Here is a 17,367-nt window from a genome sequence, read left to right on the forward strand (position 1 = left end):
ACAGTATTATCTCTACAACAGGTAGTGTGTTGCCATAGTATTATATCTACTACAGGTAGTGTGTTGCCACAGCATTATATTTACTACAGGTAGTGTGTTGCGATGGCATTATATCTACAACGGGTAGTTTGTTGTCACAGCAATATATCTTCCACAGGTAGTGTGTGGTCACAGTATTATATCTACCACACGTAGTGTGTTGCCACAGTATTATATCTACTACAGGTAGTGTGTTGCCACAGCATTATATTTACTACAAGTAGTGTGTTGCCATAGTATTATGTCTTCTACAGGTAGTGTGTTGCCAAAGCAATATATCTACCACAGGTAGTGTGTTGCCACAGTATTATGTCTACCACAGGTAGTGTGTTGCCACAGAATTATATCTACCACAGGTAGTGTGTTGCCACAGTATTATATCTACCACATGTAGTGTGTTGCCACAGTATTATATCTACCACAGGTAGTGTGTTGCCACAGTATTATATCTACCACAGGTAGTGTGTTGCCACAGTATTATATCTACCACAGGTAGTGTGGTGCCACAGCATTATATTTACTACAGGTAGTGTGTTGCCACAGTATTATATCTACCACAGGTAGTGTGTTGCCACAGCATTATATCTACCTCAGGTAGTGTGTTGCCACAGCATTATATTTACTACAGGTAGTGTGTTGCCACAACATTATATTTACTACAGGTAATGTGCTGCCACAGTATTATAATTATTACAGGTAGTGTGCTGCCACAGCATTAAATTTACTATAGATAGTGTGTTGCCACAGTATTATATCTACCACAGGTAGTGTGTTGCCACAGCATTATATTTACAATAGATAGTGCGTTGCCACAGTGTTATATTTATTACAGGTAGTGTGTTGCCACAGCATTATATTTACTACAGGTAGCGTGTTGCCACGGCATTATATTTACTACAGGTAGTGTGTTGCCACAGAAATATATGTACTACACGTAGTGTGTTGCCATAGTATTATATCTACCACAGGTAGTGTGTTGTTACAGCATTAAATTTACTGCAGGTAGGTTGTTGCCACGGCATTATATTTAGTACAGGTAGTGCGTTGCCATAGTATTATATCTACCACAGGTAGTGTGTTGCCCCAGCAATATATCTACTGCATGTAGTGTGTTGCCACACTATTATATCTACCACAGGCAGTGTGTTGCCACAGATTTATATTTACTACAGGTAGTGTGTTGCCATGGCATTATATCTACCACAGGTAGTGTGTTGCCACAGCAATATATCTACCACAGGTAGTATGTTGCCACAGTATTATATCTACTACAGGTAGTGTGCTGCCACAGCATTATATTTACTACAGGTAGTGTGTTGCCACAGCAATATATCTACTACACATAGTGTGTTGCCATAGTATTTTATCTACTACAGGTAGTGTGTTGCCACAGCATTATATCTACTACAGGTGGTGTGTTGCCACAGCATTATATTTACTACAGGTAATGTGCTGCAACGGCCTTATATCTACCACTGGTAGTGTGTTGCCACAGTAATATATCTACCATAGGTGGTGAGGTCAAAAGCCATGTGTGTTGCAGGGTGGTGAGGGCGTCGAGGCTCCTGCGCGTCATGTCATCACCACAGCACACTTCTGATAAAGAGACACTTATTTCGCTCAGTTTTGTTAATTAAACACCTGATTCATTAAATTTAATGTGAAGTTAAATTACATTGTAAATGCATTAGGATATTAGCTACAAAATATTCACTCATAGCGACGAGCTCGCTGGATTAATGATTTTACCATTTAGTGATATTAGTTTGGGGGTATCGCTTCATGCTTTCGTAGTTAGTGTATCCTCAGTCGGGATTAACGATGGATTACTATAATTTTAACGGTATATAATTTACAAAAAAGAAGTAAACCAACATTTAAGGTACTTACAGCTATGTAAGAATACTAAACTGTCATAATAAAAACAACTCTTACGATCATACAAACTGTTAGTATTTAGATACATGAAGAATCGTATTCATATAATATCGCCTGAGCATTATCTTGAGAGATGTACAACAAGTGTACTGCCAGAGGTGACTTGCCCCGATGCATAGTCCAATTGTTTGTCGTGAAGTAATCTGTTTATTACAATTCACTGTTCTTCAACACGTAAGGTCGTTAAAACTTGAATTAAATTAACTCACAGACTAATCAACAACAATTAAGTTAAGTAATATTTGTCTTCCAATTATTTCATGTTCCCCCATGTTGGTAATTATTATATCTATTACTGTGTTGTTGTATCACGAAGTTGAAGCATAATTTATATATATATATATATATATATATATATATATATATATATATATATATATATTATATATATATATATATATATATATATATATATATATATATATATATATATATATATATATATATATATATATATATATATATATATATATATATATTATATATACATCTTGATAAAATCACACGCAAAAGGAAAACAACGGAGCACCTTAGCTTTCGTCCTTATTCAAGACATCTTCAGAGGCAACTTATCAAGATTTATCTTATCCACGTTTTCATTGTGGATCTACGTGAAATATATATATACATATATATATATATATATATATATATATATATATATATATATATATATATATATATATATATATATATATATATATATATGTGTGCAAATAAATCACTGTAGGTGAGCGTGATCCAGGTATATGCTGATAACATTATAGAATCTAGTCTCATTAAACATACCGAATCCGTTAACATGAATTTGAGTAATGGTATGTACAAATTGGACAATTTTTTAATTAAAAAGATTTGTAACCAGGTGAGAAGGTTGGGTCAGTTTCTCCCTCTGACTGGACTACCGACCGCTGCGGTGCTTTTGTGAAGAATAGTAGGGTCATTACCTATACTTGACCTCTGTGGACTTGATCTCACCCTCCTCTGTATATATATATATATATATATATATATATATATATATATATATATATATATATATATATATATATATATATATATATATATATATATATATATATATATATATATATATATATATAACTTGTTCTGCACTTCTTTAGTTTGTACTCACCTGAAGATGTGAATTACCGGCCTTGAAACTTCGTGTTTTTCTTTTGCCTTGTGGTTATCAGCATAGTATATATATATATATATATATATATATATATATATATATATATATATATATATATATATATATATATATATATATATATATATATATATAATTCATGTAAATCACAATGAAAACGTGGATAAGATAAATCTTGATAAAATCACACGGGAAAATGGAAACAACGGTACACCAGCTTTCGTCTTTATTCAAGACATCTTCAGAGGCAACTGGATTACATGGACAGAGAGAGCCTTAAATATACAGGGTGACCTAAAACATGAGGTCAGGTCAAAATGATGACATCCACTAATCCCCACACCAACACACACGTAGAGGAGCTTAAGAGAGGGTGGTGACATGACTAGCAAGTCAGGTCAGAAAAAGGACCCCAAAATAACTATCATACATCTAGATCAAAGGTTTTCAAAGCATTTTTAACCTTGGGCCACTGACAAATAAATTTATGTAACATATTATCAGTTTTGAACTGACCATCACTAAGGTTTATTGATTTTAATTCCTTAATCAAACTAGCTTCAACCAGAAGTCTTTCTGTGACACAAGATGATTTGAATACTTCTAAGCTTTTTTCCCAAGCAATGGGTGATTATTATTCCTAACATGAACGAACAAGGCACTGCTTTCAGATGCAGTTCTGATATTATACTTATGTTGTTTGATTCTGAGCTGCAGTGTTTTTCCTGTCTGACCTACATAATTACAATTACATTTGCTACATGGAATACAGTAAACACTTCCATTTACATTCAAACTTCGGCTATTCCTTATTAACATATCTAGGTCTGTGAGTAACAGAACTGCTGACGTTATCTTGAAACTTTACCTAGCATTAGTGAGGCCACACATGGATTATGCGGTTCAGTTCTGGTGTCCTTATTATGGAATGGACATAGATTCTTTGGAGAGAGTACAAAGAAGAATGACAAAAATGATCCATAATATTAGAAACCTTCCATATGAAGAAAGACTGAAACAGGCTTACATTCATTAGAGAGGCGTAGAGTTGGAGATATGATAGAGGTGTACAAAGGTAGGTAGTGGGATTAACAAGGGTAAATGGAAGATGTTCTGAAGCTCGTAATAACGAAATAACTCAGACAAATGGCTTTAAATTAGATAAATTCCGTTCAGAATGGATATAGGCAAGCACTGGTTTGGTAATAGAGTTGTGGATATGTGGAATAGGCTACGAGTGCTATAGTAGGATCGGGGACGCTAGGCAGCTTCAAGACGAAGTTGGATAGGCACATGTGAGTGCTGGGATGGGTGTGAAAGGGATCTGCCCTGTATGGGCCAGTCGGCCTCCTGCAGTATCCCACTTCTTATTGTCTCTTATGTAACTAACGGGACAAATTCATTACGATAGGGCAGAGTCAAAATATTCTTAAGTGTAGGAACTTGTCTGGTTTGAGAGGAATGAAAGGATTTTTTAGCCCTTTTAAAACAACGATCAACAAACACAGAAGGGTACCCAAGTTTCTGTGCAATAGAACGAATGTGTTTCAATTCATCGTCAATAAATTCAGAGTCACAAATACGCAGACATCTTAAGAACATAGCAGAAAAAACTGACATTTTGGTAGACTCAAGGTGATTCGATAAAAAGTGAATGAAACTGTCTACCTGTGTGGGCTTTCTATATACCTTAAATTTATAGTTTTGGCCATTTCTCATGATAAGCATATCAAGAAATGGAAGGGATTCATTTATTTCTCTTTCAATTTTGAATGTGATACTAGGGACAATATTATTAAGCTTGTCTAAAAATTCCAATGGGTCACTGTTTTTAGGCCAAAGACAAAGAACATCATCTACATATCTATACCATGGAGGAATAAAGTCCACTATATTGGGTAGTAATCTAGACTCAAAAAACTCCATATAAATACAGGCTAGAGGAGCAGAAAGACAATTACCCATGCTCATACCAAATATTTGCTTGTAGAACTTCCCATTTGCTCTAAACACATTGTCAGTTACGCATAACTCTATCAATTTGAGGAAAGTATCATGTTCAATAGTCAAATCTAGCAGTTGTAATTTATCTTTAAGAAATGAAAGTAAGTCTTTCACAGGTACTCTAGTGAACAGTGAATTTACATCAAAACTTATAAGTTTTGAAAACCTTTGATCTAGATGTATGATAGTTATTTTGTGGGTCCCTTTTTTCTGACGACTTGGCTAGTCACGTCACCACCCTTCTCTTAAGCTCCTCTACGTGTGTGTTGGTGTGGGGATTAGTGGATGTCATCATTTTGACCTGACCTCATGTTTTTAGGTCACCCTGTATATTTAAGCCTCTCTCTGTCCATGTAATCCAGTTGCCTCTGAAGATGTCTTGAATAAAGACGAAAGCTAAGGTACTCCGTTGTTTCCATTTTCCCGTGTGATTTTATCAAGATATATATATAATTATATAATGTAACAGGGAATTTGTGTAACCAATGATTTCATGAAATCCCAAAACTTTTAGGTAGTTATATGTAATTACCTAACCTAGTCTAACAGTAATTACATTTTTAAGCTACTAAAAGTTTTAGGGATTTCGTTAAATCACTGGTTACATAAGAACATAAGAAAGTGGGATACTGCAGGAGGCCGACTGGCCCATACAGGGCAGATCCCTTTCACACCCATCCCAGCACTTCCATGTGCCTATCCAACTTCGTCTTGAAGCTCCTTAGCGTCCCCGATCCTACTATAGCACTCGGTAGCCTATTCCACATATCCACAACTCTATTACCAAACCAGTGCTTGCCTATATCCTTTCTGAATCGGAATTTATCTAATTTAAAGCCATTTGTTCTAGTTATTTCGTTATTACTGAGCTTCAGAACATCTTCCATTTTACCCTTGTTAATCCCACTTACCCACTTGTACACCTCTATCATATCTCCCCTAACTCTACGCCTCTCTAATGAATGTAAGCCTAAGCTTTTCAGTTCTCTTCATATGGAGTAGTATTGTAACGAATACTCAGCCTGTGTCGGTTTAATTACTGCCATGGCAAATTACATGAATTCACATGAATTTCATTACCGTAAAGAAACATTTAATTGGGCGTGATTGTGCATACTGTCTCATAAGTATCTCATCGCGAAAAAAAAAAGATTGTGGAACATTTGATGATGACGACCCTGACTTGCTATAAAGATTCTTGCTAACTGTATACCCAACGTTGTTCATCCATGAGTTGATCAGATCTGGTGCAAACATTACTAATGTTATGTACATTATTGGCAATGGTGCGGACACCGACGCACACAGACAAGGTCTTTCCAATACCTCATAAATTCCTGTCGGGGGCGAGGTAAATTAGTTGTTCTCATTATTTGTTGAACACATCTGGTGACCAATGTTGTTACTTTTGTATAAGTCAGAGCTGCTTCTATTCTATCTACTGACATTAATATATTAACTATATATTAGTCCAAATATCTTTGGGTCATAGCACAATGACCTAATCCTAGGAGGTTGACATCGTCATCAAGGGGTTAAGTCCTCTTTCTCATATTTTCCGTAAACTTTACAAAAAATATAAATATTTACCTAGTACTGGGTTCCCACATATCTTAACGTAATGGAGACGAACAATTTACAGAAGCCAAAATTACTTGCAACACACGAACTTGTAACTAAAATACGACCATCCAATTTTAGCATTAGGTATACGTATCATATGTCACTTTAGCTAAACAAATTCCAGTAGAAACAAAACATATTGAGGTTTTATTTCATTTTCGAAAATACACGTTTCTCTAATAAGAACATAAGAACATAAGAATGGAGGAAACTGCAGCGGGCCTATTGGTCCATACTGGGCAGTCCCGTTTACACCCAACACCTATTGCTCATAAAAGCATCCAACCTATGTTTGAAGCTATTCAGCGTATTCGAGTTAATGATGATATTTGGCAACTTGTTCCATTCATCCACTACTCTGTTTCCAAACCAGTGTTTACCTATTTCACGCCTAAATCTAAATTTGTCTAATTTAAAACCATTGTTACGAGTTCGCTCCTGGTTGGATAGTTTGAGTACCTTTGTAATGTCCCCTTTGATTAGCCCTGCCTTCCACTTAAACACCTCTATCAGGTCGCCCCTCGCTCTACATCTCTCCAGGGAGTGTAAATTAAGATGCTTTAACCTGTCTCTATACTCAAGGTTCCTAATGCCCGGGATTAGTCTTATCATTCTCCTCTGAAATCATTCCAAGGATTCTATATCCATTCTGTAATACGGTGACCAGAACTGAACTGCGTAATCCAGGTGTGGTCTCACAAGAGCAAGATACAGTTTTAGGATGACCTCACTAGTCTTGTAACTAACACTCCTTTGTATGAACCCAAGTACTTTATTAGCCTTGTTACGAGCAAAAACACATTGTTTACTCCTAAATCTCTCTCGCAGTCGGATTTCTCTATGGCATCGTTGTTCATCTGGTATCTGGTTTCCCTGTTTACATCTCCTATACTGAGTACCTTACATTTGTCCTCGTTGAATTTCATCTGCCATTTTTCAGACCATTCGAAAAATTTGTTTAGTCTTCCTGTACTTTTGCTGAGTCCTCGTCAGATTTAATAATACGTCCTATTTTAGTGTCATCAGCAAATTTGCTTATATTGCTGTCTATGCCGATATCTATGTCGTTTATGTGTATAATAAATAATAATGGTCCAAGTACTGAGCCTTGGGGAGCTCCACTTGTGACGTTGCTCCAATGGGACTTAGTGCCATTAATGCTCACTCCCTGTTTCCTGTCCTGTAACCACGCCCTAATCCATTTAAGGATATTACCTTTGATGCCATGTGCTTCTACCTTTCTAATTAGTCTTTCGTGGGGGACTCTGTCGAAGGCTTTGCTAAAGTCGAGATATACCACATCATAATTGTGCCCCTCGTCCACCGATTCGAAAACTGATGAAAAGAATGTTAATAGATTAGTTAGACATGAACGCACAAAACATGTGTATGCCACAGTAACACTTACGTTTAACAGTCACACTCACACCTGCATCATTAGTCAGGTTCACAACAACACAGTAAGGCTCGATGGTCCAAGTAAACTATGCCAAGTGAAAATTCGTAATAAAGGAACCGGATTTATGAGCAGTAATGTTTCACTGGAGGCCATTTGTTGCCTCCCGCGTGAGAAACGCCAGTGAGGAAGTTGAAACCTTGTATCTTATTGATTTAGTATAAACAGCACATTGGAGACTAGCATCAGCGTCTACTGTGTGGTTGTGTTAATGTGGGTCATTGTCTGTTAGTGTGTGTTACCGTGTTGGTGTGTGTTAGTTGTGTTACTGTACTGTTGCGTGATAGTGTGTTGGTGTGTGTGTGTGTTAGTGTGTGCGTGTCAGTGTGCTGGTGTATGTTAGTGTGCTGCTGTGTGATAGTGTGTGTTAGTGTGTTGGTGAGTGATAGTGTGTGTTAGTGTTGGTGTGTGTGTTAGTGTGTGTGTCAATGTGCTGGTGTGTGTGTCAGTGTGCTGGTGTGTGTTAGTGTGCTGCTGTGTGATAGTGTGTGTTAGTGTGTTGGTGTGTGTTAGTGTGATGGTGTGTGCTGGTGTGTGTTAGTGTGCTGCTGTGTGATAGTGTGTGTTAGTGTGCTGCTGTGTGATAGTGTGTGTTAGTGTGTTGGTGTGTGTTAGTGTGATGGTGTGTGATGGTGTGTGTGTCAGTGTGCGAGTGTGTGTTAGTGTGATGGTGTGTGTGTCAGTGTGCGAGTGTGTGTTAGTGTGATGGTGTGTGTTAGTGTGTTGATGTATGATAGTATGTATTAGTGTGCTTGGTGTGTAATAGTTAATGTTGGTGAGCTGGTATGTGATAGTCTGTTAGTGTGTTGGTGTGTGATAGTATGTGATAGTGTGTTGGTGTATGATAGTATTTGATAGTGTGTTGGTGTGTGATAGTAAGTTAAGTGTGTTGGTGTGTGATAGTGTGTGCTAGTTTGTTGGAGTGTGCTAGTGTGTTGGTGAGTGTTAGTGAGTTGGTGTGTGATATTATGTTGGTGTGTGATATTATGTTAAGTGTGTTGGTGTGTGTTACTATGTTGGTGAGTGTTAGTGTGTTGGTGTGTGATAGTTTGTTGGAAAATGTTACTGTGTTGGTGAGTGTTAGTTTGTTGGTGTGTGATAGTATGTTGGTGTGTGTGTGTGTGTGTGTGTGTATGTGTGTAACGCAAAAACTTGCAGATCAGCACAAGATGCGCGAATTTTTTAATTCTACTAAAACATTTTTTGGGTCAACCAATCATAGCACAGCCCTCCCTCCAGCCGAGGTGTATGAAGCAGAAGGGCCTCTACTTTCCAGCCATCTCTACTCTCTCCAGGAGAATGTATGATCGTCATACTCGAATCCGAGTGCCAGCAAAGTAGTAGTGTGAGTGTGCACAGGGTGGTGAAATACGTCAAGTGTGGCAGCATTATGTTAGTGTTAAGGTGCAATCACTGCTTGCTTCCTCTCGCTATTAGCTACCGCCGCTGGCTAGCCCTCGTGGCGAACAGGAAAGCAACTTGTTTAAGTCCTCCCCTGCCAGTACACAGCCTCTTCACCATCAAGACTTCTGCTGGCCTACTCGTGGCAAGGCACGGTAACTGGGTGCCTCGTGGGACCAGGCTAGACTAGCAGGGGAGCTTGGAGCAGCAATGGGCCCCAAGTGGACAGCGCGTAGGCCCACTGGCACGTGGACACGTCCTGGTGCCTACCAACCACTGCCCGGCTGCCATGCGGATAAACCTTGGTAGGTATAAGGCTACGGGAGTAAACCCCGAATGGAAAATCTGTGGTGGAACACCGCCTCAAGCAGATATGATTACAGAGCTCCAGTAAGGTCCCAAAGGTGGTATAGGTGGAAGAGGTGATCAACATGGGAACACAACGATTACATAGGCAGACAAAGGCAATGCATGATGGAGAGGCTACTAAGGCGAAACCCAACAAATTGGGCTATCTGCAGTCCTTTGCAACTCTCCCTCTCTCCAGTCGTTGCAACACTTGCACAACTGAATCAGGAAAAGGGAGAGCCAAGATGTGTGGTTGCAGCCTGCACTCCTGCCTCACCACATAAATCAACTCACGTGCAGCCATCATCCAGCTCATCATACTTCTCATCGTCATCAAAACTCCTATACCACCAAAAGTCCTATGGCGACGGACGAGAGGCGACGGGGAAAGGCAGAGATGACTGCCGGGAGTCTCTAGTCACAGCTCTGCAGAATGGGCGGCACAGATAAGATGGTCGTGTATGCACTGGAATTTAGGCAGCAGTACAATCCGGACCTTCTGTGTGACTGAGCAACCCTTTTGAGGAGCTACTCAGCTCACCCCACACAGTGAGGGGGCTAAAAAAGATGCCCTAAAAATCCATGCCTAAAGAACCACCCTGACTGGGTAACAGCACCCAGTAGAGTAATCCTTGTGTACTCAAAAACACAATTATAACCAAAGATCGAAAAAAAAAAACTATACAACCTCTTATGGTCGGTAAAACCGCCCTTGTGGCAAAAGAGCTGACTAGGTAGAACATCGACATTGTGAGTCCCGGTACCCAAACGAGGGTCAACTTACAGATTAGGGGTCTGGCTATACCTTCTTCTGGATCGGTAAGCCTGCTGTGGAGAGGAAGTGCATTTATGGAGTCGGCTTTGCCATCCGCCAGTGCATCCTCCACAGGCTAATTGAAATGCCTGCTGGGATCAACGAGCACCTCAGGACGCTCCGAGTCCCAATAAATAACTCGTGTCATGCCTTTTTCATCAGTGCATACGCCCCAACACTGTAAGCAGAGGATGATATCAAGGAGGCCCTTTATGCCGACCTCAATCCCTAGAGAAGATAAGGTTGAGCTCCTTGGTGACTTCAATGCCAGAGTTGGCAGAGATGCTAACATTTGGCAGGGAGCCATAAGGAGAAATGGACTAGGGAACTATTATCCCAACGGCCTACTCCTCCTCAGCAAGTGTTACGCACACAAACTCACTATCACCAATTCCTTATTTAGGCATGCCGACAAGTTCAAGGGTTCGTGGCAACACCCATGATCCAAACACTGGCATCTCATTGACTACACCACTGTCAGAGAAAGAGAGCGCAGATATATCCTAATCACACGAGCCATGCATGGCTCAGACCACTGCGACACTGATCATAAGTTCGTCAGAGCCAAGCTCTCACTTCAAGTCATCCCAAAACGGCTAAGGCAGCAAGCCTCCGCAAGAGGTTTTAACACTAAGCATCTGGAGGATCCGGGGGTAGCACATGGTTTCAGAGAACAGCTCGAACATGGGCTGATAAACAACCTAACAACAAACAATCAAAATCCCACTGCCGAATGGGATATTCTTGACACTGTCATAGCAAAAACCTGCAGAGAGACCCTCGGCCAGATCGAAAGAATACACTACGACTAGTTTGATGAAAATGACCAGGAAATCAATGTACTCATCGATAGTAAACGTGCTGCTTTAACTGACTGGCAGAAGAAAGCAGCGGCTCACTGTGAACTTCGAAATCTAAACAACGACTGGTTTAAAATAAAGCATGTGAAACACAAAAATCTTGCTAAACAACACTAGATGTGCTAATTTTTCAATTTCACTAAAACATAAATCACTAATGGCAGCCTCCCTCCGCTCATCAGATGGCAACTCCCTAATTAAAGACGAAGAAGGCATCCTTCAGCACTAGAAAGAGCACTACCATTCACTGCTCAACCTAAACACAGATGTGAATGTCCTAACAACCCAGCAGGTCCCTCGGCATCCACAGCTGACGCACCTCAGCTATCTTCCATCCCTGGATGTGGTAGCCGCTGCCATCAAACAAATTACAAATAACAAAGCCTCAGAGCCTGATGGAATCCTAGTCAAGGTGCATAAAACAGGAGGAACTCTGCTTACCAGCTGTCTCCACTCTCCTGAATGAAATCCCACACGGTCTTAAAGACAAAGGATACCGGTGAGACTGTGGCAACTACAGCGGGATCTCGCTGCTGCCCGTAGCTAGCAAAATTATCGCCCGAGCCCTCCTAAACAGACTTCTTCCTGAGGCGGAAAACTTCCTCCCAGAATCTCAATGTGTCTTTAGACCAGTGGTTCTCAACCTTGTTTGCCCCATGCACCCCTTTCACCATATGTCAGAATGTCATTCCCCCCTTCTTTCCAAGATTGTCTGCCTCAAAAAGTGCATTCCAAATAATATGCATATAATACTGAAAATCCTTTATTTTTTCCATATTAGTACATATACATTTACAATTTTACATGGATTATTTTTATAGTGGAGTTTTACAAATTAAATGCCAATTGAAAATGTTGATGGATTTATAAAACTTGAATAAAAGTAAAATAGTTTTTTTTATTTATAATGAATTACTTAACAGACCAAACTGAAGCATAATGCAATAAACAAAAAGTTCAATAGAATACCAGGATATTGTAAATTTGTAATTAATTTTATTCAGATGAAGATTACAGTCAATGAGAAACCTGTGATTGTTTTTTCTTCGCCAATTCTGGGATACGCGGAGGAGTGCTTGAAAGGGCACAACGCAGGTCATTTTCTACCTCTAATCTACTACGTTGCTTCGTTTTAATTTGCAACAGAGTTGAAAAGCCTGACTCACAAAGATATGTCGACACAAACGGAAACAATGCACGGATAGCTCTTTCTGCCACTTTTGGGTAGGAATCGCACATCAAGGGCCAAAATTCTGTGATTGATTTCTCATCGAACATATTTCTTGCTCCCGAATCAGTTTTCCCCCCCCTTGGGGGGAATTCCCCCCTGGTTGAGAACCCCTGCTTTAGACCATCACGTGGCACCACTGACATTATCTTTGCCAGATTCAGAAACAGGGCAGAAAACAGCAGCATGACCTGGAAATGGCCTTCATCGACCTAACTAAGGCCATTGACTCGGTCAACAGGAAAACTGGTTTGGCTGCCCACCAAAATTCATCGCCATTGTGAGGCAACTCATATTCTGAGTTCTTCCCCATCCAAAAGGGGGGTAAAACAAGATTGTGGACTGGCACCACCTCTCTTTTCCATTTTCTTGGGTGCCTCTCTTACTCGTGCCAGTGCCAATTTAGAAGGCAGGGTGGACATCCAGTTCCGGGTGGAGGGACTTTTAAACATTAAGACGACTCCAGGCTGGAACAAAGGTGTCGACAGCTTGTACTAATGAACTTCAGTATGCAGATGTTCTCTCCCTCGTCGCTCACACTGAAAGCAACCTACAAGAGATCACTTACGCAGATGCGTATGCACACTTCGGCCTTGAGGTGAATGTACGTAAGACTCAGATTCTCTTCCAGCCTGCCCCTAGTTCAACCACACCTCCAGCATCCATCCAGCTTAACAGTACTACCCTCTCTAATGTTACCCACTTTCAGTACTTCGGTTCCCACCTGTCCACCACCATAGACATCGATGAAAACATTCAACATAGGATCACATGTCCATCTCAAATCTGTGTCAAACTCCGTAATCGTGTCTTCATCTGAAGGGAGCTGAAATTATCTGCACAGTTGGATGTATATCAAGCTGTGGTCCTCCCCACCCTGCTAAATGGCAAGGAAATGTGGATTAGATAAGGGAGGCACCTCAAGGCACTTGAAAACTTTCACCAACGTAGTCTACATTCGATCCTCCGAATTCACTGGGAAGACAAAAGAACAATGTCAACATTCTCGCTGACAAAAACTGTAGGAGCATCGAGGCTACCATTATCCATGAATAACTCCGTTGGACTGGCCATGTTACCCATATGGACGGCAGTAAGCTCCCAAAGCAGCTACTTTACAGTCACTTAATGAATGGTAAACGTAATGCTGGTGGGCATCGTATAGGTATGAGGAAAGTTTTAAGACTAATCTGAAAAGTGCAAAATCGATTCCCTCACCTGGGAGACGATAACTCCACACCATAACACTTTGATGATCATCAAAGGAGAAGATGGCAATACTTTCGAATTAGCCCGACTACATACCGAAACAGACAAGTGTCAGCCCCGGAAAGACATTGCCGCTGCTCCTCCCACACTAGTTGTAGCCCTCAACACGTGCCACATCTGTGGACGACTCTGCCGATCCCATATCGGCCTCTCGAGTCACTTCAGAACTCACCAAGGAAGGTGACGACAACCTTAATAACTCAGATCATTGTATCATAGCTGGGTGATCGTCATACTCGATTTTGAGTGACAGCAAAGTTGTAGTAGTAGTATGTTAGTTGGCCTCAGGGGTGTCTTAGTGGTGTGTTATAGTATGTTAGTGTTGTTATAGTATGTTAGTGTTGTTATAGTATGTTTGTGTGTGTGAGCACACAGGGCAGTGTAATGCGTATATCGGGGCAGCATTATGTTAGTGTTAAGGTTCAGGCTCTGCTTGTTTCCTCTCGCTTTCAGCTACCGCCGTTGGCTGGCCCTCGTGGCGAACAGGGAAGCATCCTTGTATTGGTCTTCCCCTGTCAGTACACATCCTCTTCACCATCAAGACTTCTGTTGTGCCTCCTCGTGGCTACACACGGCCCCAGACTAGACCAGAAAGGGATCTCAGAGCAGCAGTGGGTCCCAGAGAGACGATGCATAGGCTCACTGGCGTGTGGACACATCCTGGCGTCTACCAACCACTGCCCCACTGCTTTTCGGATTAACCTAGGTAGGTATAAGGCTACAGGACTAAACCCCAAACCCCAAATGCATCAGGCAAACATGCTTACAGAGCTCCAGTAAGATCCCAACGGCAGAATAGGCGGAAGAGGTGATCAACATGGGAACCCAACGACTACACCTGCGGATAAAGGCAATGCATGATGGACAGGCTACTAAGACAAAAGCCAATAAACTGGGCCATCGGGAGTCTATTGCAACTCTCCCCTCTCCCCAGTCGTTGCAACACTTGTAGCACTGGATCAGGAAAGGGTAGAGCCAAGATGTGTGGTTGCAGCCTGCGCTCGTGCCTCACCACATAAATCAACTAACGACCAGCTATCATCCAGTTCAAAATACTTCTCTATCATCAAAACCCCTATACCCCCAAAAGTGCTATGGCGACGGACGAGTCTCTAGTCACAACTCTGCACATGGGTGGCACAGATAAAAAGGTCGTTTATGAACTGGTATCTAGGCAGCAGTGCAATCCAGTCCTGTCTGTGTGACTGAGCAGCCCTTATCATGAGCAACTCTGCTTTCCCCACTTGGGGAGGGAACTAGAAAAGGTGCCCTAAACATAACCCGCCTAAAGAACCTGACTGGGCATCTGTACCCAGTAAGGTCATCCTCATGCAGTCGAAAACATAATCACAATCACAGATCAAAGCAAAAATCAGACTAATCAACCTCTTATGGTCGCTGCATGGAATGTCAGGACCCTTCTGGATACTGGCACAAATGAGCGTCTTCATCAGTGCATACGCCCCAACACTGGATGCAGAGGATGATATCAAGGAGTCCTCTTACGTCGACCTTGACAGAGTGCTAACCTCTATCCCCAGAGAAGATAAGGTTGTGCTCCTTGGTGACTTCATGCCAGAGTTGGCAGTGATGCTGACATATGGCAAAGAACCATAGGGAGAAACTGTTTCGACAAGTGTAATCCCAACGACCTTTTCCTCCTCAGCAAGTGTGCTGAACACAACTTCACTATTATCATCACCTTGTTTAGGCAGGTCGGGAAGTTCAAGGGTTTTTGGCAACACCCACGATCCAAACATTGGCATCTTATTAACTACATCATTGTCAGAAAAAGAGATCACCGAGATGTCCTCAACACCTAAGAATGCGTGGCTCAGACCACTGTGATGCAGATCATCGGCTCGTCAAAGCCAAACTCTCCATTCACGTCACCCCAAAACGGCGAAGGCAACAAGCCTCGAGAAGAGATTTTAACACTAAGCGACTTAAGGATCCAGTGGTCCCAAATGCTTTCAGAGAACAGCTCAATGATGGGCTGATAAGCAACTCAACAACAAACAACCAAAATCCGAGTGCTGAATGGGGTCCCATCAAAGCTGTCATCACAAAAACCTGCAACAAGACCCTCGGCCAAGTCAAAAGAACATACCAGGATTGGTTTGATGAAAACGACCCGAAGAACTCCTCAATAGTAAATGTGCTGCTCTCACTAACCGACAGAACAACCCTAAGTCTCAGACCAAAGCTGATACCTTCCACGAGAAGAAAGCGGCGGCCCAGCGTTAACTTTGCAAACTAGTGAATGAATGGTGGAAAAATATTTCATGTAAAGTGCAAAATTTCGTGCCTCAACACAAGATGCATGAATTTTTCAGTTTCGCTAAAACAATATATGGCTCAACTACTCATGGCGTGGCTCCCCTCAGCTCAACCGACGATAACTCCCTAATTAAAAACGAAGAAGGGATCGGAGTGACAGCAAAGTAGTAGTAGTATGTGTCGCGATCCCACTACCCTTTATACCTGGGGAGTGAAACCTACCCCAAGTTATTAACAAATAAAGGAACAAATAGGGAACACGGCAATAATTATCCCCACCAAAAACCTACTCAACTAAATGTACTTGAATAAGTAAGAACAGTTGAAATAAGTGAATCACAAAAGGGAAGATAATTAATTAATTCAATTTATGTTCTAAAGGGAGTAATGACTAGCAAACAAGAATTTAAGAGAATAAGTAATTGTATAATAAAATAAGAGTGATGCCGGAAGGGCGAAAATATACCGTAAGGAGTTAGACCAAACGAATATTACTTTACATAAATATATTACACAAACATACGAAATATATATATACAACAATCACTACAAAATGATTATTTCCTACCAAACAGGAGATTCCTTACCACCAGGATCCCTCCCTAGGCCTAACTAAACGTGTCACTAATACCTGATACCCCTAGGGCATTGCAGAAGACTGGACAAGGCACTAGACAAGGGTCAAGGCTAGAGAAAGAATGGACACGTCTACCCTATGCCACGGTTTTTCGCTACTGCGGAAGCGTGGGGCACGCCGTGGAGGAGAGCGTCTCATATCACGTGATCCAGGATAATTTGCTGGATAGTTTATATAATTAATTAATACTACTCTTGATTTGACTTAACAGAGTAAGACAATGATGCATATTAATAACATACATAAATATACAATTAACCTAAGTAACTAAGAACAATAATAATATAATAAGTACAATTAACAAATTAATAGCT

Source organism: Homarus americanus, unplaced genomic scaffold (assembly GCF_018991925.1).
Source record: "Homarus americanus isolate GMGI-L3 unplaced genomic scaffold, GMGI_Hamer_2.0 scaffold31037, whole genome shotgun sequence".
Taxonomy (NCBI): Eukaryota; Metazoa; Arthropoda; class Malacostraca; order Decapoda; family Nephropidae; genus Homarus; species Homarus americanus.